At 44.6% G+C, this 21547-nt stretch overlaps 1 protein-coding gene across 3 annotated transcripts in view; it reads left to right on the forward strand.

Moving 5' to 3' along the window:
* The first annotated feature begins 6479 nt into the window (after positions 1-6479).
* Positions 6480-21547, forward strand: part of SMIM14 (small integral membrane protein 14) — a 29108-nt gene continuing 14040 nt past the window's right edge. The window contains exon 1 of one of the 3 annotated variants that reach the window (XM_073645877.1): positions 6480-6635. The gene's annotated coding sequence lies outside the window, so the exon portion shown is untranslated. Of the gene's footprint in view, positions 6636-19456; positions 19482-21547 lie in introns of those variants that run through there. The other 2 variants (XM_073645869.1, XM_073645884.1) reach the window with 2 other exon arrangements.

The following is a 21547-nucleotide window of genomic DNA, read 5'->3' on the forward strand; positions in this document are numbered from 1 at the left end:
ACAAGTGTCACCAACCAGTAATGACTGTCACCCAACATTTTGACAACGCGAGGGTCATGGTTAAGGCAGCGTAACATAAAGTCAGCCATGCGTGCCAGACTGGTAACGGGCAAGACTTCCGTGTCCTCACCAAGATGACGACTGACCATGCTCTCCTCCGCCTCCTCCTCTCCCCTGTCCTCTGGCCACCCACGCTGAACCGACGGTATGACTGTTGTACAGGTACTACCGTCTACAGCGCATGATACCAGCTCCTGTTCTTCCTCCTCCTCTCCCTCATTGTCCACAAATGCACGTTGGGATGAGATGAGGCTGGGCTGTGTGTCATCGCCCATTACGGCTTCTTGATCCATCTCATCATACTCTGGCTGCAAAGCCTCCTCTTTAATTCTCTGCAGAGAGCGTTGCAAAAGACAGACAAGTGGGATGCTAACGCTAATGATGGCGTCATCGCCACTCACCATCTTGGTGGACTCCTCAAAGTTTGTCAGGATGGTACATATGTCAGACATCCAGGTCCACTCCTGAGGTCTTATGTGTGGAGTCTGACCTGAATATCGACGGTCTTGTTGCAGCTGGTACTCCACAACTGCTCTCTTCTGCTCACAAATCCTTTGCAACATGTGGAGGGTAGAGTTCCAACATGTGGGGACATCACACACCAGTCGGTGTGCCGGAAGCTGCAAACGCTGCTGCAACACAGCAAGGGCGGCGTACTTTGACAAGCAGATCTGGCAACTCGGGGTACGATTTAAGAAACTGCTGAACCACGAGGTTAAGCACATGAGCCAGGCATGGTACGTGTGTGATCTCACCTCGCCTCAGAGCCGCCACCAGGTTACGGCCATTGTCACACACGACCATGCCTGGATCTGGGTTCAGCAGTCTCAGCCACAGATCTGCCTGCTCTTTCACAGCTGTCCTCAACTCACAAGCAGTGTGAGGTTTATCACCTAAGCTTATGAGTTTCAGCACAGCCTGTTGCCGCTTGGCTGAGGCAGTACTGCAGTGCTTCCAGCTTGTAACTGATGTGGTGACATCTGAGATGGAGGCTGAACATGAGGAGGAGGAGGAGGATGATGCGCAGGAGCTGTACACTGTGGGGGCAACTCTGACTGACATAGGGCCCGCAATCCTCGGTGTGGGGAGGATGTGTTCCGTCCCAAGGTCCGACTGGGTCCCAGCTTCCACTATGTTTACCCAGTGTGCCGTCAGGGAGATGTACCCTCCCTGGCCACAAGCACTTGTCCACGTGTCCGTTGTCAGGTGGACTCTCCCACTAACTGCGTTGTTGAGGGCACGGCAGATGTTTTGGGACACGTGCTTGTGTAGTGCGGGGATGGCACACCGGGCAAAATAGTGTCGGCTGGGGACCGAGTACCAAGGGACGGCCACCGCCATAAGCTTGCGGAAGGATTCCGTCTCCACCAGCATAAAAGGCAGCATTTCCAACGCAAGCAGTCGTGAAATGTGCAAATTTAGGACTGTGGCCTGTGGGGCGTTGGCTGCGAATTTGCGCTTTCGTTCAAATTTCGTGGGATATGGACAATTGAACGCTGCGGTGGGACGTGGACGTTGATGCTGTTTCTTGAGAAACTGCCATAACAAGTGAAGACTGAGAGGAGGGGGCATCTTTGCATGCAGTATGGACAGGGGATTACCTTGCACTCACAACAGGGGGTTCTATTACACGCACAACAGCGGAAGAAGCAGTGGTGACACCAGCTGACACTGGTCGTGGACCCTTGGGTTCGCTCCACAAAGTCGGGTGCTTTGCTGCCATATGCCTGATCATGCTGGTGGTGGTCAGGCTGGTAGTTTTGTCACCCCTGCTGATGCTGGCATGGCAGGTGGTACAAATGGCCTTTTTGGGGTTATCAGCAGAGTCTTTAAAAAAATTCCAGACTCTGGAAGACTTATCGGTTGTACTGGCAACGTCCCTCGTGTTGGTGTTACGGGGAACTGTTGCCCGCCTTCTGTGTGCTTACACCACACTGCTTCTTCCTGCCTGTTGGGGTACTCTGCCTCTCTCCCCCTGTGTGCTGCTGGCCTCGCTCTGCATGTCCTCCTGCCATGTTGGGTCAGTTACTAGATCATCCACCACCTCCTCCTCTTCCACTTGCGCACCACGATCCTCCTCCTCATTTCGTGGCAATTGTGTCTCGTCATCGTCCACCTCTTGTGACAAATTGCCAGCGTCGACTTCCTCTGGTCGTGGCTGTTCAAATATTTGGGCATTGCTACATGGGATCTCCTCTTCCACCACTTCAAGCGGAGCAGGCGAGGGGCACAAATATGGAAATGGACCAGTGAACAGCTCTTCAGAGTGTCCAAGTGTGGGATCACTTGCTGTCTGACGACACTCGGCATGGTGGGTGGAAGGAGCATCAGGGTGAGGAGGAGTATGCGGTCGAGACTCACGGCTACTAAAACTTGACCGTGTGGAAGACAGACCGGAGGTGGTGGTGCCCAGGTAATTGGAAGTATTATCTGCTATCCAATTAATAACCTGTTCACACTGATCAGTTCGCAATACTGGTGTTGTAGTGTGCTTCCCTAGTAATTCGGTCAAGAAGTGGGAGCGAGAAGATGTGGCTGTTGGTTGTGGCACATTTTCACCTTGGCCACGGCCCCGTCCTCTACACGCACCATCACCAGAAAGTCCAGTTCCACGTCCCTTGCCACGCGCCTTGCCCATTGTAAATGAAGTAAAATAGCTTACACTCGCACTATCAATGGAAAAAGGGTAGTAAAAAGTAGATTAGAAACGTGGAAGAGGAAAACCACAGTTCTATTTCTCTGGCCTACACCAGGCTCTCTTAATCAGATATATTTGTGTCTGAACAGTCAGGGAGACACTATTACTGTTTTTTTTTTACGTAAAAAATGCCAAAAGCAGGATAATACAGAGATTTGAACCGTGGAACTGCAAAACCACAGTTCTATTTTTCTGGCCTACACCAGACTCTTTTAAACAGATATATTTGTGTCTGAACAGTCAGGGAGAAACTATAACTGTTTTTTTTTACGGAAAAAATGCCAAAAGCAGGATAATACAGAGATTTGAACCATGGAACTGCAAAACCAAAGTTCTAGTTATCTGGCCTACACCAGACTCTTTTAAACAGATATATTGGTGTCTGAACAGTCACAGACACACTCAATTTTTTTTTTTTTTTTTGGGGGGGGGATACCAAAAGGTTAATAAGACACGTATTTGCGTATTTGTACAGTCTGACTGAGGAAAAAAAAAATACAGGATTTAGATGAAAAAAAAAGGATTTTTCCTGGCCCTTGAGACCGGGGGATAAGTCTAGCAATTTGACCAACAGGAGCACACAGGACTGTAATGCAGTGTTTGCTGGTATAACCACTGCGTCTCCTATACAGCCTGCCTGCCTGCCTGATATCTGGGATGGATATTAGTCCTGAGAAAGACTGTTTGTTTGATTTGGCAGCCTTTAGAGACCCTACACTACCTATTTCGCACTATATATCTCTCCCTAACTCAGCAGCACTCTCCCTACACTGTCTGATCCGGAGCGACTGTGTCCAAGATGGCAGCGCCCGGTTCTAAATACTCGAGGTGACGCTGTGCGGCCAGCCAATCACTGTAATGCCCACAACCAACATGGCTGCGGCATTACAGTGACTGGCTGGCAATCCCTGCATGTTCATTGGCTCTGTAAAGAGCGCCAAACATGCAGGGCGGAGACCCGAGCTCCTGCCCGTGTAACCTGGAAATGCTCGGTGCTCGCCGAACATCCCGAGTAGCGTGATGCTCGGGCCAGTAACGAGCAGTGTCGAGCATGCTCGTTCAACACTACTTCTCACTGATCGGTACAGGACTAGTTATAGTATTCTCACTGATCAGTACAGGACTAGTTATAGTATTCTCCTCACTGATCAGTACACGACTAATTATAGTATTCTCCTCACTGATCGGTACAAGACTAGTTATAGTATTCTCCTCACTGATCGGTACAGGACTAGTTATAGTATTCTCCTCACTGATCAGTACAGGACTAGTTACAGTAATCTCCTCACTAATCTGTACAGGACTAGTTACAGTATTCTCCTCACTGATCAGTACACGACTAGTTATAGTATTCTCCTCACTGATCGGTACAGGACTAGTTATGGTATTCTCCTCACTGATCAGTACAGGACTAGTTATAGTATTCTCCTCACTGATCGGTACAAGACTAGTTATAGTATTCTCCTCACTGATCGGTACAGGACTAGTTATAGTATTCTCCTCACTGATCAGTACAGGACTAGTTACAGTAATCTCCTCACTAATCTGTACAGGACTAGTTACAGTATTCTCCTCACTGATCAGTACACGACTAGTTATAGTATTCTCCTCACTGATCGGTACAGGGCTAGTTATGGTATTCTCCTCACTGATCAGTGCAGGACTAGTTATAGTATTCTCCTCACTGATCAGTACAGGACTAGTTACAGTATTCTCCTCACTGATCTGTGCAGGACTAGTTACAGTATTCTCCTCACTGATCAGTACAGGACTAGTTATAGTATTCTCACTGATCAGTACAGGACTAGTTACAGTATTCTCCTCACTGATCAGTACAGGACTAGTTTCAGTATTCTCCTCACTGATCTGTGCAGGACTAGTTATAGTAATCTCCTCACTGATCTGTACAGGACTAGTTATAGTATTCTCCTCACTGATCGGTACAGGACTAGTTATAGTAATCTCCTCACTGATCTGTACAGGACTAGTTATAGTATTCTCCTCACTGATCGGTACAGGACTAGTTACAGTATTCTCCTCACTGATCAGTACACGACTAGTTATAGTATTCTCCTCACTGATCGGTACAGGACTAGTTATGGTATTCTCCTCACTGATCAGTACAGGACTAGTTATAGTATTCTCCTCACTGATCAGTACAGGACTAGTTACAGTATTCTCCTCACTGATCTGTGCAGGACTAGTTATAGTAATCTCCTCACTGATCTGTACAGGACTAGTTATAGTATTCTCCTCACTGATCAGTACAGGACTAGTTACAGTATTCTCCTCACTGATCAGTACAGGACTAGTTACAGTATTCTCCTCACTGATCTGTGCAGGACTAGTTATAGTATTCTCCTCACTGATCAGTACACGACTAGTTATAGTATTCTCCTCACTGATCGGTACAAGACTAGTTATAGTATTCTCCTCACTGATCGGTACAGGACTAGTTATAGTATTCTCCTCACTGATCAGTACAGGACTAGTTACAGTAATCTCCTCACTAATCTGTACAGGACTAGTTACAGTATTCTCCTCACTGATCAGTACACGACTAGTTATAGTATTCTCCTCACTGATCGGTACAGGACTAGTTATGGTATTCTCACTGATCAGTACAGGACTAGTTATAGTATTCTCCTCACTGATCAGTACACGACTAGTTATAGTACTCTCCTCACTGATCAGTACAGGACTAGTTATAGTATTCTCCTCACTGATCAGTACACGACTAGTTATAGTATTCTCCTCACTGATCGGTACAAGACTAGTTATAGTATTCTCCTCACTGATCGGTACAGGACTAGTTATAGTATTCTCCTCACTGATCAGTACAGGACTAGTTACAGTAATCTCCTCACTAATCTGTACAGGACTAGTTACAGTATTCTCCTCACTGATCAGTACACGACTAGTTATAGTATTCTCCTCACTGATCGGTACAGGACTAGTTATGGTATTCTCCTCACTGATCAGTACAGGACTAGTTATAGTATTCTCCTCACTGATCAGTACAGGACTAGTTACAGTATTCTCCTCACTGATCTGTGCAGGACTAGTTATAGTAATCTCCTCACTGATCTGTACAGGACTAGTTATAGTATTCTCCTCACTGATCGGTACAGGACTAGTTAAAGTATTCTCCTCACTGATCGGTACAGGACTAGTTATAGTACTCTCCTCACTGATCAGTACAGGACTAGTTACAGTATTCTCACTGATCTGTGCAGGACTAGTTATAGTATTCTCCTCACTGATCGGTACAGGACTAGTTATAGTATTCTCCTCACTGATCGGTACAGGACTAGTTATAGTATTCTCCTCACTGATCTGTACAGGACTAGTTATAGTATTCTCCTCACTGATCAGTACAGGACTAGTTATAGTATTATCATCACTGATCGGTACAGGACTAGTTATAGTATTCTCCTCACTGATCAGTACAGGACTAGTTATACTATTATCATCACTGATCGGTACAGGACTAGTTATAGTATTCTCCTCACTAGTCCTGCTCTTTGTCCCTATCCACAGCGCAGCTCTCATCATTTCCACCAGCTAACAATCCACAGCGGCCCCTAGTGGCCACATGTTAGACCCACTCTTCTGCCAAGCCGGCTCTGGCAGCCTCTGATTGGCTGCTCTTAGCCACTCCCACACGTGCTCCACGTTTATTGTTATGATTGGAGCGCATTACATGGAGGGGTCGTGTTCGCACGTCAGCTGGGGCCCGCGGGGTCGCGCATGCGCCTTCGAGTTTGGGGACGCGCTCGGGGAGATCCGGGTTTGTGGACGAGCATGACGTGTACAACCGAACCAAAACAGAGCTGGTCCTGCACAGCGGAGGCGGCCGGCGGTGTCCTGCACAGAGGTGAGGGAAACGCACACTGCCGGGGGCACGTCCTGTATGCGGCGCATAGTCTGCACGGAGCGGCTCTGTCTGCCATGGCAGTGCTGTGCATTACATGTGTGCCTGCTGCAGGCGGCGCTGCTATTTTCTAGGGGTTTCTGTTATTACAGTGAGAATTTTCCGACCTTCCTGCACTGTGACCATGCTGGGTATGGTGGGCATGCTGGGTATGGTGGCATTCTGTGTCCTGTCCCTTTCCTGCACAGTCTGCAGTATTACACAGTATTATCACAGTCTTTTGCATTATTGGGGTGTAATACCCTGGTATTATCTGTCATTATGTCACCTGATGAGACATTATATTTCCTGTGCTGATGCTGAGGGGTTTACAGACCAGACCTAGGCTAACCACTACTGCCCCCACCTGTCAGTGTTGGGTCAGATCATCGCCCCAGGACCAATTAGACGATGCACACTTATATTCGACCTCCTCTAATATCCGTGGAGTTATCTACACAATTATGGCGGTTTTAATTCTATGTATGAAAGACTTAAAGGGGTTGTCCACTCCTTGGAGAAGTCCTTTTTAAATGCTATTCCCCCTTGTAAAATAAAAATACCATATGCTCACCTCCCCCACCAATGCCATGTCTCCCGATATTCGCATGCTATTGATATACCATGTGAACACTGCAGCCAATCAGCGGCCGCTAATGGACTGCAGTGCTCGCACCTCCACCAGGCGTCCGAGATTCACCCTGAGGAAGTGAAGAGCCCTGATTGGCTGCAGGGCCCACGTGAGCAGCAGGACACCATACACTGGCATCCTGGACTGGTGCTGGTAAGAGAGGGGAGTATATGGTGATTGTATGTAAGAAGGGGCTTCTCACTAGTGGACAGTCCCTTTTAAAGAGGACCTGTTATTACCAGGGAGTTTTTGCTCTTATTTTATTCCCACTGCTCCCTGAATATTCCAATTGTTGTTGTTCTTTAATCTGCCGTATGGTTCCAGAAATATGGGCCTTTTTCTTATATTTTACTGCTAATTTTTCTGGTCTTTACAAGAGGACCTTTCTCAAAGTGAAATTATGCAAAGCAGCCTAAAGACAGGACCACCGAGGATCCTGTGAGCCCCGTCCCATTGTTGGACACCTTTAAAAATGAGCACTGAATAAAAACAAGGCCCATATATATGGAGTCGTATAGTGGATGTTAAGAGAATCTGTCAGTAGGATGGTCCTTCCTAAGCCGTGGATGGATATGGATGTAGGTCATGGGAAGCTGAATACAATGATATCTTGATATCTGCGATCTGATGTCTTATTCCAGAGAAATCCACATTTTTCTTAATATGTAAATAAGCTGTTAAGATCTATGGGTCGGACATAGATCTCCCTGAGAATCTGTCTCCAGAACTTACTGTAAAGAAGAGGAGGTGTTACCAGTGTGAGATATTTACTGACTGACAGTATGCACTCCTTATCTACATGTCTCACACTGGGAACTCCCCCTTTCATTTACAATAATCTCTGGATGCAGATTCTCATGGAGATCTATGGGCCGGACATAGATCTTAACAGCTCATTTGCATGTTAGGAAAATCGTGGACTTCTCCAGAATAAGACATCAGATCGCAGATTTCAAGGGATCATTTTATTTGGCTTCCAATGACCTGCATTCCCATATAGATTGGTTAGAAAGGACAGTCCTACTGACAGATTCCCTTTTAAAACAAATAAATAAAAGAAGTGTGAACACTGGCCCTGTTTGCCCTGGTGACAGGTCTTCTTTAGAGGGAACCTATCGCATAGAAAATGCAGTCCATTCTGAAGGCACCATGTTATAGAGCAGGAGGTGCTCAGCAGATTACTATGTTGTTTAAGTGGAAAATATTCAGTGTAAGGCTAAGTGCCCACGTAGCGTTTTTCAAGCGTATATGCTGCGGAATTTCCGCAGCGTAAATGCTAGGTAATCCACCCCCCATGGTCCCCAAGGGGATTCCGCAAGTTCTATGCCCATGCTGCTTATTTTTCCGCAGCGTTTATGCTGCGCTCAAAAATCCACAGCATGTCCATTAATTTTGCGGAAGCGCGGCGGAATTGCCGCCATTGACTTGCATTGAGACGCATATAATCCGTGTCTGTACATTTGTACTCACTGATTATATGCGTTTCAATGTGCGGATGGTACCCAGTTCTGGAGGAGAGGAGACTCTCATCCAGACCTGGGTACCATTGTACCTGTAATAAAAAGAATAAAAAATAACGTTTATATTCACCTTCCGACGGCCCCCGGTCTCCTTCCCTTTGCTTGCGGGCAGGACTGAAGGACCTGCGGTGACGTCAGTCATGTGACCGCAGGCCCTTCAGTGCAGTGTCCCGCGATCAGCTGGCAGACAGGAGCGAGCGCAGCTACATACGCCGGGCCATCAGAGGGTAAGTATAGGTTTATTTTTTATTCTTCAGGCTGAGTGCCCACGTAGCGTTTTTCAAGCGTTTATGCTGCGGAATTTCCGCAGCGGAAACGCTTGTGAAACGCTAGGTAATCCACACCCCATGGTCCCCAAATGGATTCCTCATGTTCTATGCACATGCTGCGGATTTTTCCGCAGCGTTGATGCTGCGCACAAAAATCCGCAGCATGTCATTTAATTTTGCGGAAGCGCAGCGGAACTCCCGCCGTTGACTTGCATTGAAACGCATAGAAACCGCGACTGTACATTTGTACAAGCGGCTTCTATGCGTCTCTATGTGCGGATGGTACCCAGTTCTGGAGGAGAGGAGACTCTCATCCAGACCTGGGTACCATTGTACCTGTAAAAAAAGAATAAAATAACAAATAAAGTTTATATTCACCTGTCCGGCGGCTTCTCTCTGAATGCCGGCATCGCTTGAGGACCTGCGGTGACGTCACAGTCATGTGACCGCAGGCCCTTCACCGCTCTGTCTCGCGATATGCCGGCAGCCGGGAACCAGACAGGAACGAGCGCTGCAGCACACACCGGGGCCTCGGGGGTGAGTATAGCTTTATTTGTTTTGATTTTTACGGTCACACTGTATAAATCCATGCTGTTTGCATGGATTTATACAGTGTGACCTAGTTGTCAAGCACTTTCCAAGTGATGCTATCGCCTGGAAAGCGCTTGTCAATCCGCATGCAGAAACGCATGTGAAAACGCTTCAAATCCGCATGTATTCTGCAGGAAAAACGCATGTACAATCCGCATGCGTTTTTTCTGCCAGGGAGATGCAGAAATAATGCTGAAATTTTCTGCTTCATTTCTGCATCGTGGGCACATAGCCTTACTTGTGTTTTATTAATTTTAATCTCTGCTTCTTCTAGGTTTAGGGGTCCAGTGGGTGGTCCTAATCAGTGATTGACTGCTATTTATGGCAATTGGTGACTAGGACCGCCTACTTAACTGAAAAAATTAAAAAAATAGATATTAAAATTCAGTCCAATCTGCAGGTAATATGGTAGGAGCAGTTCAGGAGATTACTACCGTATATAGTTTTGTGGGGAACGATTCAGTAAAAATTGCATTATTCATTTAATCTCTATTTTTTTTTTTTTTAAGACCACCCACTGGACCCCTAAGCCTAGAAGAAGCAGAGATTAAAATTAATAAAACACAAGTTACACTGAATATTTCCCACTGAAGCAACATAGTAATCTGCTGAGCACCTCCTACAATGTATATACATACAATATATTATTGAATTCGGCTTTAGATGTATTGAAGAAGTTACTATTGGAAGGGAATGGGTAGAATAGTAGAGGTTTGCATTTACTTTTTTATTCTATCAAATTATCATTGGAAAATAATAATCAAGGACCCCTGGACAAGCAGGAGCAAAAGGAGAGAAGGCGGCCATAACCTATCTATAGTTGTCACACAGCAACCGTTCATGACCCCCATCATTCACATGCACTAGTGAGCCTGTATGTGTTCCTAAGGCCGGTTTCACACGTCCGGATATTTCTGGTACCAGAAAAAACGGTATCTGAGATATAATAATAATAATAATAATAATATTATTGCACCATTTATTCCAAGTTGTAGGCTTGTCGGAATAGGTGGGTCTTCAGGTTCTTTTTGAAGGTTTCCACAGCAGGCGAGAGTCTGATTTGTTGGGGTAGAGAGTTCCAGAGTAGGGGGATGCACGAGAGAAATCTTGTATACGATTGAGGGGAGTAGAGAAGGAGATTTTGTGAGGATCGGAGGTTGCGTGCAGGTATGTACCGGGAGACTAGTTCACAGATCTATAGAGAAGACAGGTTGTGGATGGCTTGGTATGTCATGGTTAGGGTTTTGAACTGGAGTCTCTGGGCAATGGGGAGCCAGTGAAGGGATTGAGAGAGAGAGAGGAGAGGCCGGGGAATAGCGGGGGGACTGGTGGATTAGTCGGGCAGCAGAGTTTAGGATAAATTGGAGGGGTGCGAGAGTGATTGAAGGGAGGTTGCAGTAGTCGAGGCGGGAGATGATGAGGGCGTGCACTAGTGTTTTTGCAGATTCGTGGTTGAAGAATGTGCAGATCCGGGAGATTTTTTTTGAGTTGGCAAGAAGTGGAAAGGGCTTGGATATGTGGTTTGAAGGAGAGGTTGGAGTGCAGGATTACCCCAAGGCAGCGTGCTTGCGGGAGTGGGGAGAGTGGACAGCCATTGACTTTGATGGATAGGTCAGTTGGGGGTGTTGAGTGAGACTGTGGAATGATGATAAATTCAATTTTATCCATGTTGAGTTTTAGAAATCTGTCAGAGAAAAAGGATGAAATAGCAGACAGACATTGTGGGATTCTGGTTAGTAGGGAGGAGATATGGGGTCCAGAGAGGTAGATCTGTGTGTCATCAGCATAGAGGTGATACTGAAGGCTGTGAGACTCAGCTGTTCTGTAGAAGAGTAGGGGTCCTAGGACTGAACCTTGGCAGACACCGACAGATAAGGGACGAGATGAGGAGGTGGTGTTTGAGTGGGAGACACTGAATGTCCGGTCTGTTTAGTATGAGGAGATCCAAGATAGGGCCAAGTCCGTGATGCCGAGAGATGAGAAAGTCTATAGTAAGAGGGAATGGTCCACTGTGTCGAAGGCAGATGACAGGTCCAGGTGGAGGATGGCAGAGTAGTGTCGCTTGGATTTGACAATTAGTAGGTTGTTGATGACTTTGGTCAGGACAGTTTCAGTAGTAGTAGTTATGAGCAAGGGTTGTGGGGACTTTAGGCAAAAACTTTGTCTTTTGGTGTCAATCTTCTGCTTGAAGAATGAGGCAAAGTCTTCGGACGAGATGAGAGGAGAGGGAGGAGGCGCTGGGGGACGGCGGAGAGAATTGAAAGTGTTGAATAGCAGTTTAAGGTTGTGAGACAGGGAGGATATGAGAGATGAGGTATGTTTGTTTTGCTGCAGTAAGTGTGGACTTGAAGGTAGTGAGGAACTGTTTGAATGCGATGAAGTGCTCGTTGGAGTGGGACCTTTTCCATTTCTGCTCAGCAACCCAGGAGGCCCTTTGCAGTTCTTTAGTCAGGTTGGTGTGCCAGGGTTGCCTGTTGAGTGGGCAAGCTGTGGTATGTGTGAAGGGGGCGACCGAATTGAGAGCTGCAGCTGTTGTGGTGTTATATAAAGTGGCAGCAGCATTTGCATGGTGTAATGAACTTATGCCAGTGAGAGGGATAAGGGATTCAGAGACTGAGTGTAGGTTGAGGTGTTTGAGATTTCTGCGTGGGTGTGCAAGTTTGTGGAGTGGGGCTTGTGCACCTGGAGAGGAGAGGGAAGGGAATGTGAGTAGGTTGTGGTCAGAAAGAGGGAGAGGTGAGCTAGAGAGGTTAGATAGGGAACAGAGGCGGGTGAAGATGAGGTTCAGTGTGTGGCCATCTTTGTGAGTGGGGGCAGAAGACCATTGAGCAAGTCTGAAGGAGGAAGTGAATGATAGAAGCTTGGAGACAGATGAGTGGGAACTGTCAATGGGGATGTTGAAGTCGCCAATGATGATAGTGGGGATGTCAGCGGAAAAGAAATGAAGCAGCCAGGTGGTGAAGTGGTCAAGGAAGGTGCCCGCTGGTCCTAGGGGGTGGTAAACGACGGCCAGTTGGAGGGGGAGTAGATGCGCACACAGTGCACTTCAAAAGAGGGGAGAGTAATGGAGGGTGGCAGTGGGATATGGGTGAAGGATCAGTTGCCTGACAGGAGAAAACCTACTCCTCCACCATGCTTGCCATTTGGAGCTAGCGGTGGATTCCATCTTTCTCACACCATACGAAAGTGCAGCTTGAGAGGCCGTGTCAGAGGGGGTGAGCCAGGTTTCTGTGATGCCGAGGAAGGAGAGTTTGTTAGTAATGAAAATATCATGGATGTAGGAAAGTTTGTTGCAGACAGAGCGAGCATTCCATAGAGCTCCTGTTGCGGGGGCTGGGCGGATGGGTATAAGGTTAGAAAGGTTGCAAGAGTTTGTGACAGATCGTGGATAGGAGGCGGAAGTGACTGTGGGGATGTGGTGAGGAGGGCCAGGATTTGGAGAGAGTAGGGAAAGTGTTAGCAGGTGGGAGCAGGAGAGGCCATGAGGTGGCTGTCTGTGTTTCGAGACACAAGATTGTATGTTGGGGAATAGTTCTGAGGAGGAGGTGAGATGAGTGGGGAAGATGGAGGGAGAGGTGAAGAGTTCATTACTAAGTGTGGGGATTAGGGGGGTTAGTAGAAAGTGAAGGACTATAGGGGAGAGGGTGAAAAAAACAGAAACATTGTTTACTTTGCCTGGGTATCCAGTTCCCTTCAGGTTCAACTCAGGATTAATTCAATGCCACACTCTGTGTCCGTGTTTGTTTTACGTGTTGCATCAGTGTGCCGCATCAGGATCACACGGACCGGGGCCTGGGAATCAGTTCTACAGTTAGTCTGTTCCCAAGCGCCGGGTGCTGAACGCTGCCCTCACCATGGTTCCCTGCCGCCACTGTGATCAGCACCAGCAGGGACCATGATGAGGGTAGTAGTAGTCTGATCCTGGTGCCTTCACCTGTAAAAATAAGAATAAAATAATAAAATCCTTATACTCTCCTCTCCTAGGTGTCCTCCACTGTATCCATGTGACCGTTGCTGCCGAGGAGCCGGGAAGAATGAGCTGCTCTGGAGCTGCAGATCAAGAGCGGTCTCCTGTCACTCACTGAGCACAGCTCCGAAGCGGCTCATTCTCCCCGGTTACTCTGCAGCAGTGGTCACATGGATTACAGCGGGGGACACCTAGGAGAGGTGAGCATATGGATTTTATTACTTTATTCTTATTTTTATAGGTGGGGACACCGGGAGTAGACACTACTACCCTCATCATGGTCCCTGCTGGTGCTGATCGCAGCGTTGGCATGGAACACATGAGGGCTTGGGAGCAGCGCCATTCCCAGGTGCCGATACGTGTCGCACGGATGACACTCGGATATCATCTGTGTGGTACGTTTAGTGGACCGTGTGTCTGCAAAAAAAAATGGACTTGTGTCCATGTGGAGCACATGGACACACGGTCCGTGAAAACACACTGAGGTGTGCACAGACCCATTCATTTGAATGGGTCTGCATGTGTCAGTGTCTCTGGTACGTGTGGAAACTGTCACCACTCGTACCGGAGATACTAACTAGTGTTGAGCGAGTATGTTCTATTAACGCTTTCGCCGAGTATGCTCGGGCCGAGCTCCGAGTATTTATAGCTGCTCGGTGATATGGTTGAATCGCTCCCGTGTGCATGATTTGCAACTGTTTGACAGCTTTATTACATGAGAGGAATGTCTATTTCTTACACATTCCTCACATGCAATAAAATTGTCAAACAGCTGCAAATCATGCACACGGGAGCGATTCAACCATATCTCCGAGCAGTTGTAAATACTCGGAGCTCGGCCCGAGCGTACTCGAACAGAACATACTCGCTCAACACTAATACTAACGTGTAAAAGAGCCCTAATGGGGATAGGTGAATAAGGCACTGCCAGATACCACTGCTAAGTCCTCATTCAGATGTCCAGTAGTTTTGTTTTTTTTTTTTTTCTTTGCATGAGTAAAAGAAAGGGCTGCTTTTAATTAGTTCTCTGGTTCCAATATTCATTCATTTTTGATCAGAAAGTCCCGATTTTCCTATCAACATGGTGGTTGAGAGCTAAGCGGTTTTTTGATGGATCCATTCACTTGAATGGGCAGGTTTAATCTGCGAATTGAATCAAAAGTAGATTTTTCTGCTTATTTTTTTTTTTTTTTGTGTGTGTGGGAAAACATGGATAGAAAATGTGCATGACTAATAGATGTGTGATCGAGGTCTCAGCCTTATTTCTCTTCAGAACCAATGGATTGGACATGTTGAAATCCAACATGTCTGACCGTACTTTCCCTCAACATCTGCCATTGGCAGGAAAGTCGAGACACCTCCCTTCCCCCCAATCATATAGTCAATAAAATAGTAAACCAGTTCCACCAACTTTAATGTGTGTGTGACCAATTTTTAGTCCTTCCGACAACCTCTTTGTACCTGAGTTGGATCCCTGAGTTACAGAAGAAATGTCTCCTTGTTATTGTTCTGTGTTAATTTTACTTTAAAATGTCGGGAAGTAAAGAACAGAGCAGGGTCTACAGCTGTGCAGTGATCCCTCCGAGAGGCTCACAGCTGCTTACTCAACATGTGTAAGGAATGTTTGTCTCCTTGGGAGCTATGTCTTATTTTCTTTGCTTTGTTCATGGCTACATTCAGATCACCTCTGTCTGTTTAATCATTTAATAATCTTGTAAATAAATAAAAGAGAAGACATAACAAGACTTGAATTAGGTTTAGTAATAAAGGATATGTGCACCTTCCTGGCAATGATGGGGTTACATGCATTTGAAGTCTATGGGAATCTCCTATCCATGATTCAAAGTCTATTGATTGGTTGGTGGGACCCTAATATTCTCCTCTGGCACCATCCCCTATCATGTCTCTGTGACATTTCACAAAATAGGATAATATGCATAAGAATACACCCCTCCCTCAAAAGAATAAATGTAAGTCCTTTATTCCTTGGGTTATTTCTACCTTCCCTATAGTCTAAAATTGACACCAGAAAATAGCCTCCATGTTGGTCTGCGCTCATGGGCCTGATACGCTGAGGATCCTCTACCAGATTGTGCACAGCAGATTTTTTGGTGTGTGGTTTTCCCATTAAGAACTGTGAGAACCAGATGACAAGTCAAAACTTTGTATCTATTTATTTTTTTCCAGCTTACGAAATGCTGAATGTATTTTGAGGACGAAAGACATTTACAATCATTGGTTTAGTTACCTAATTTAGTGGGACACCTGACATTTTCTTTTGTAGTTTTCTTTTCTTTGTTCTCTTGACATTTGTGACCTGGCATGATACATTCTGTGAGATTACAAAGTTATTTGTCCTTTTTGAGAACCAGAGTGATCCAACTTCATTCCCGGAACTGAGTTCATATATTAAAAGTTTAGCTTCGCGCTGGGTGGATTTTGCTCCTATAAAAACCTAAACACAGAGGAAACATTTTGTACTTATCTATTTATTTATTTTTTTCTTGTACACTCAGAGTTTTGTTTAAAAATACGGTCGTAAAATACTGACAAAAAATAAGCCTGGAGGAATTTAGCTGCACGTGGGTTCCCAACAAATTTATATTAACCACTTTACTCCTTCACTGTCTTTGTAATGGCTGTGATGGAGAAGGGGGGCTGACTTGGCTAATGAATGAAGCCTGAAAGCCAGCCCCCTTTTTTCATGCCAACACACACCGCACTATCTGCTGTGTCAGACTAAAAGCAGAGCTGAAGCGTCTAAACCCTGAGGTTAGAACTGAAATTGAAAAATCGGTGGCGTTTAGATAAAATGCTTGATAATTACAATTTTAAAATGGCCAGTGTGAAAATTTCAGGATTTCTTTTCTATTTTTAATACAGATTTTGACATGTAAAAATAAAATATCGATTTAACACAAATCTGATTTAAAGACTAGGTCATTTTCTGATGACCCATTCTCTTTAATGTATGTGCCTCTCCATATCTGAAAACCTTTGTATATCCAGGAATGCTAAATTCTAGAAAAGTAAATATTTTACTTGAAGGTTTATGTCCTAAAGTTCACTTAGATGTGGTAATTTGCGGCAAATAGTAGGTGAGGTTGGGAAACCTTCCTTTTAGTGCTTGCTGTGTCCCAGCATTAAATACTTCAAATACTGCCATGCATTTTAAAGAACTGACAGTTGAACGCTTGATCACAAAGCTGTCTCATTAGACAGTACATGCTTCATTAATGATTTTGGGTAGTGGTGGTATTAACGTCAACTTCTCTGCTGGTGTAGGTCCTCGGTTTCAAACCAAGCACAGACACTCGGTGCACCCTTGGTGTGGCCAAACATTTACTTGCACCTTCCCACCTACTTGTTTTCTCTCTGTCTTTATCTCCACCTCCTCATCTTCTTTCATTCACTGCTCTGGCTTTATAGAGTCAGAGGAGGACATAGATGGATGGAAAATATGTAGATGAGAAGGTGCACTGAACTGTTGGGCCACACTAAGGGTACACCAAGTGCCTGTACTTGGTTTGAACAGCCATTTTGTGCTGACAGTCCCTTCAAGGGATCTACAGCACCTGTCACTTTTGCATCGGTTGGGGATAGACATGCATGGTACTGCGTCGTCTGGAGCTTGCACACATCCTACTGTTTTGAATGACCGATGCATGATACCGTTCAGTCTTGACCTGACAGGCATGGTCTCTTTCCTCCCCATGCAGAAGCGAGAACCCTTTTAGGTAAGGGGTGCTTGGCTTATACATTTTGAGAAATGCTAGTGTAGGACCATGCAAGAGCTGTTGCTTGTGGTGCACAGTACTAGAGATGATATTGCTTGCTTCCCTGGTGGTCTAGTGCTTCTCCAGCTGTGAGGCCTCTCTCTTAGAGGCAATGACATGCTGACAGTGCTATAGTAACATGATTAACTCATTTTGTACTTACTGTAAATTTTATACTAGGATCAGGAGAAAAAGAAAAAAATTTGAGAAATATTTAAAATTTTTGTGTGGACTTCAACTACAGATAGTGAGTCCGAGACATCAACCTATTCCGTCTGGCGAGGCACAGGCATTTTCTTGTCCCGTCTAGAGAAGCCTCAGAAGAATAAGTTTGAGAAGCCCTGGTCTAGATTAGTGTAGGAGAATAAGGGAATGTGCACACTCAGCTTTGAAAAATTCCTGGTAGGAAAAAAGAAAGTACACTTCATTTCATTAAAGCATCTTGTGATGGAAAACACTCCAAACCAGGCACTGTGCAGTCAGAATACTGCAAAAAAAAAAAAAAACTTTAAGAAAAAAATCACTGTAAAAATTCTTGAAAACCCCTTCAAATCTGCTTCAAGAAATGAAAACTCCCCAAAGAAGGAGCATTTCCTGAATGAGTTTCCAATTGAAAACTCATCGTCTTTGACTTCTTCAAAATCTCTGTGTGCACATACCCAAAGAGTTTCACTTGTTACATCAAATCCTTTCCATAACACCTAGTAGGGCATATGGATGGCATAAAGGGATTTCATCTGCACTGGACTCTCCCTTAAAGGGAATCCATGTGTCAGTCAAGCCAGCTGATCCCAAGTAGAGCGGCAGGAGGTGGTTTTCAGGGCTCCCCTCCAGTGACGACAGATTACTGATGCACCTGGGAATCGATTCACACCCAGGATCCCTTTCACAATAACGGTGTCTTTAAAAAAATAACTACGACTTGTTCCTCTAAAGACACACCCGCACACATTATCTGATTCTTACACTTTTGTATCTGGAGTCTTCTTGGCTGCTGTCCTAACATATTGCAGCTATTTTACATTTGTTTCTTTTTGCTTAGTAAAATTACCTAATTTTATCTTCTATGTAAATTTCCTTTCTAGTCCGCTAACTTTCAGAGCTAAAAAGAGGAACTGGAGTTTTAGAACATTATGCTGTTATTTTGATACTTTGGGATAAATCTTGTTTGTCTTCGTTAACCCCTGCTTTCCTGTTCTGAGTGATCCACTCTTGGCTCAAAATAGGGTCGTACTTCTGTCACATCCTAATAGTCAGCAGGGTTTTGTATTGGTGACATTTTGAATGGTCTTTTGATTCTAAGGCTACATTTATGTTACACGATCACCACAATTAAACAAGCAGTGGACGTTTAATCTCCTGTTCGGTCAGGCTGACTGCGCTTCCAAGAACGATCATTAAAGGGAATCTTTTACCAGGATTTTTTTCTATGTAATCTGAGAGCAGCATGATGTAGGGGCTGAGACCCTGATTCCAGCGATGTGTCACTTATTGGGCTGCTTGTTGTTGTTTTCATGCAATCAGTTTTCTCTGCTGCCGCTCTAGCAGATCTCTGAATGCTATGTTATCAACGGTCCAGAAATTCCAGGACAGTCTCTAAAAATAGAGCACTTTTTTGCCCTGTCCGTAAAAAATTAAGGCATCTGTGATTATTTTTTTTTTTCTGAAGCTGAAGAAACTTACATTATTTTGACTGTAATTATCATTTTACAGGGAATGCAGCTAACGTCTCATATCAGAATTATGGGCTGTACATATGTACACTGATAATCAGATTGATTTATTATGGTTTTCCAGTTTGTCTGTATAAAATATTATCTGTCCAGAAAAAATAAAAAGTGAAGTTGCCCACTCTGTCAGAATGCTGGGCCCTGTATAACCCCACCCACAACACTGATTGGCAGCTTTCTGTCAATGTACATAGAAATTTGCCAATCAGTGTTGTGGGCGGGATTACAAAGAGCAGTTGACTAGGAGGCACAAGACATCTAGTCCTGTATTGATAATTTTCTGCTGATAAAACACTGATTTTATTGAAACCGCAACAAGCAGCCCAGTAAGTGATACATGACTGGAATCAGGGTCTCTGCTCCTACATCATGCTGCTCTTTAATTACATGGCAAAAAACTGCTGACATATTGCCTTTAAACTTTATAGAATATCATTGTTCTCGACAGCACATGTCTTGTTTGACGATAATTTTTAATCTTGCACTGAAAATGATTTTATTGCTTTGCTGTGTGAGATGAATGTCAGAATGTTTAACTTGGATGATTATCGGGAAACAAGTGTTCCTAGTACTCGCGTTCCTGATAATCAGTCTAAATGCATTTTTTTCTCTTCCCATATGGACTCTTAGAACTTTTGGAGTGACGGCTTCAAAATAAATGTATTTAATAATATGTTAAAATGAATTGATTTAGAATTAAATGCATAGCTTGTTACATATGTACTTTAGGAATCATGGTGTCAAAAAGCCTGATGTTGCCATATAACTACAGTAAATGTATTACTAATTATTACACATGAGCCATTTCTGATGGGGTCGGAGTGTGATACAATAGTCTCGGTAATCTTGTGACATTCTTAAGAATCTGTTTGTTTTTTTCTTTTGACCCTAGAATGGATTGGCGCTAGTGATATTTTCTGGAAAAAACAAAACAAATTAATTTTATTTTATTTTTTTAATATAAGAAATGAGGGAGTTCACTTTGCATACACTTGTTACAATGGAAAACCTTTACATGAACCTGACATGTCTGAGTAGTTTTATATATCGCAGCCAACGTTACACCAATGCATCCATGCCTAGAGTACTATAGTACATGCATATGGCTCCTATTTTATGCAATTATCTTTTTGTATCGCAACACCCTGCATGTAATATTATTGCCCTGTAGGATAAAGTCATCCTTATAGCTCAACATCAGGCTGTTTTGGGACTTTTTTTGCTTGCCCCTCCTGATTGTGTAAAACCTACAAACTTTTTAGACTTTAGAAAAAGTTTCTGCAGGCACTTTTGGCATTTGTTAGGAGGGCAAAGGCTCCATAATGTATATATGATGGACGAAATCTTTCAACTCTATTTATACTGCTGGAATGGAAAGAGGAGCTTTATTCCAGGAAGCTTGGCCTCCAGGGCATGTTCTTGTCAGTGAATCTGATGATCTGCGGCTGTGATTTGTTTGCCCAGTGCTGGGTCATCCACCTATCTGTCTCTCATCCCACCAGCTCTGTTGACCCAGGGCTTTTATCATTAACCCTTTCACTGCCCTGGACCGGCAAAGATTTTGTCATCAACTCTTCCACTATTTGGGCATTGTATAGCAGTATTGTGTAGGCATTGAAGAACAACTGTCTGTCTTTCTGTCCTGTTTGAGGAGGGTCTGCTTTGCTTGATGCCCAGGCACCATTCTTATGGAAGGGTGTGTTCAAACATGGTGGATATGCTGCAGATTTTTCGTATGGAATTTCTAGGCAGAAGATCCACAGCAGGACAACTTAACAACGTGCTTGGTGATTTGCGACTTTATCAGAAATGCTCTATAATTTTATATATACATAGCTCATGCTGACATGTATTTTTTGGCCAGGCATTACATTTAAAGGGAATCAGTCAGCAGGTTTATGCTATGTAATCTGAGGACAGCAGGAGATAGGGGTTAAAACACTGAATTCAACAATATGTCATGTATCAGGCTGTGTGCTATTGTTTGTTTATAGTTAAGGTTTTATCACCAGGAGATTATCACTGCCAGGTCTGATGTGCACATGACTGCTAGTCCAACTCCGCCCCCTCCTGTGATAAGCAGCTCACTGTCAATAGACAATGTACATAGTGTGGGTGGGGTTAGCATTCTCAGCTCTGCTGCATTGCTAAATCTAAAAACTCTGTGGCACAACTGCTTCATCCAGTAAACTAAGTGACACCTTACTGGAATCAGGGTCTCTTTGCCTACATCAGGCTGCTCTCGGATCAGGTAGCCAAAGCCTGCTGACAGATTCCCTTTAATGATTTTCAGTTGATTTATATTGTGACCCAGGACTTTGATCATTGCAACAACAAAAAAAAAGACCATCCTTTTTTTGGATTTTTTGTGTATATTTAGATAGATAAAAAA

This window comes from Phyllobates terribilis, unplaced genomic scaffold (genome assembly GCF_046119375.1).
Source record: "Phyllobates terribilis strain yellow unplaced genomic scaffold, ASM4611937v1 Scaffold_1__5_contigs__length_1240528914, whole genome shotgun sequence".
NCBI classification, from domain to species: Eukaryota; Metazoa; Chordata; class Amphibia; order Anura; family Dendrobatidae; genus Phyllobates; species Phyllobates terribilis.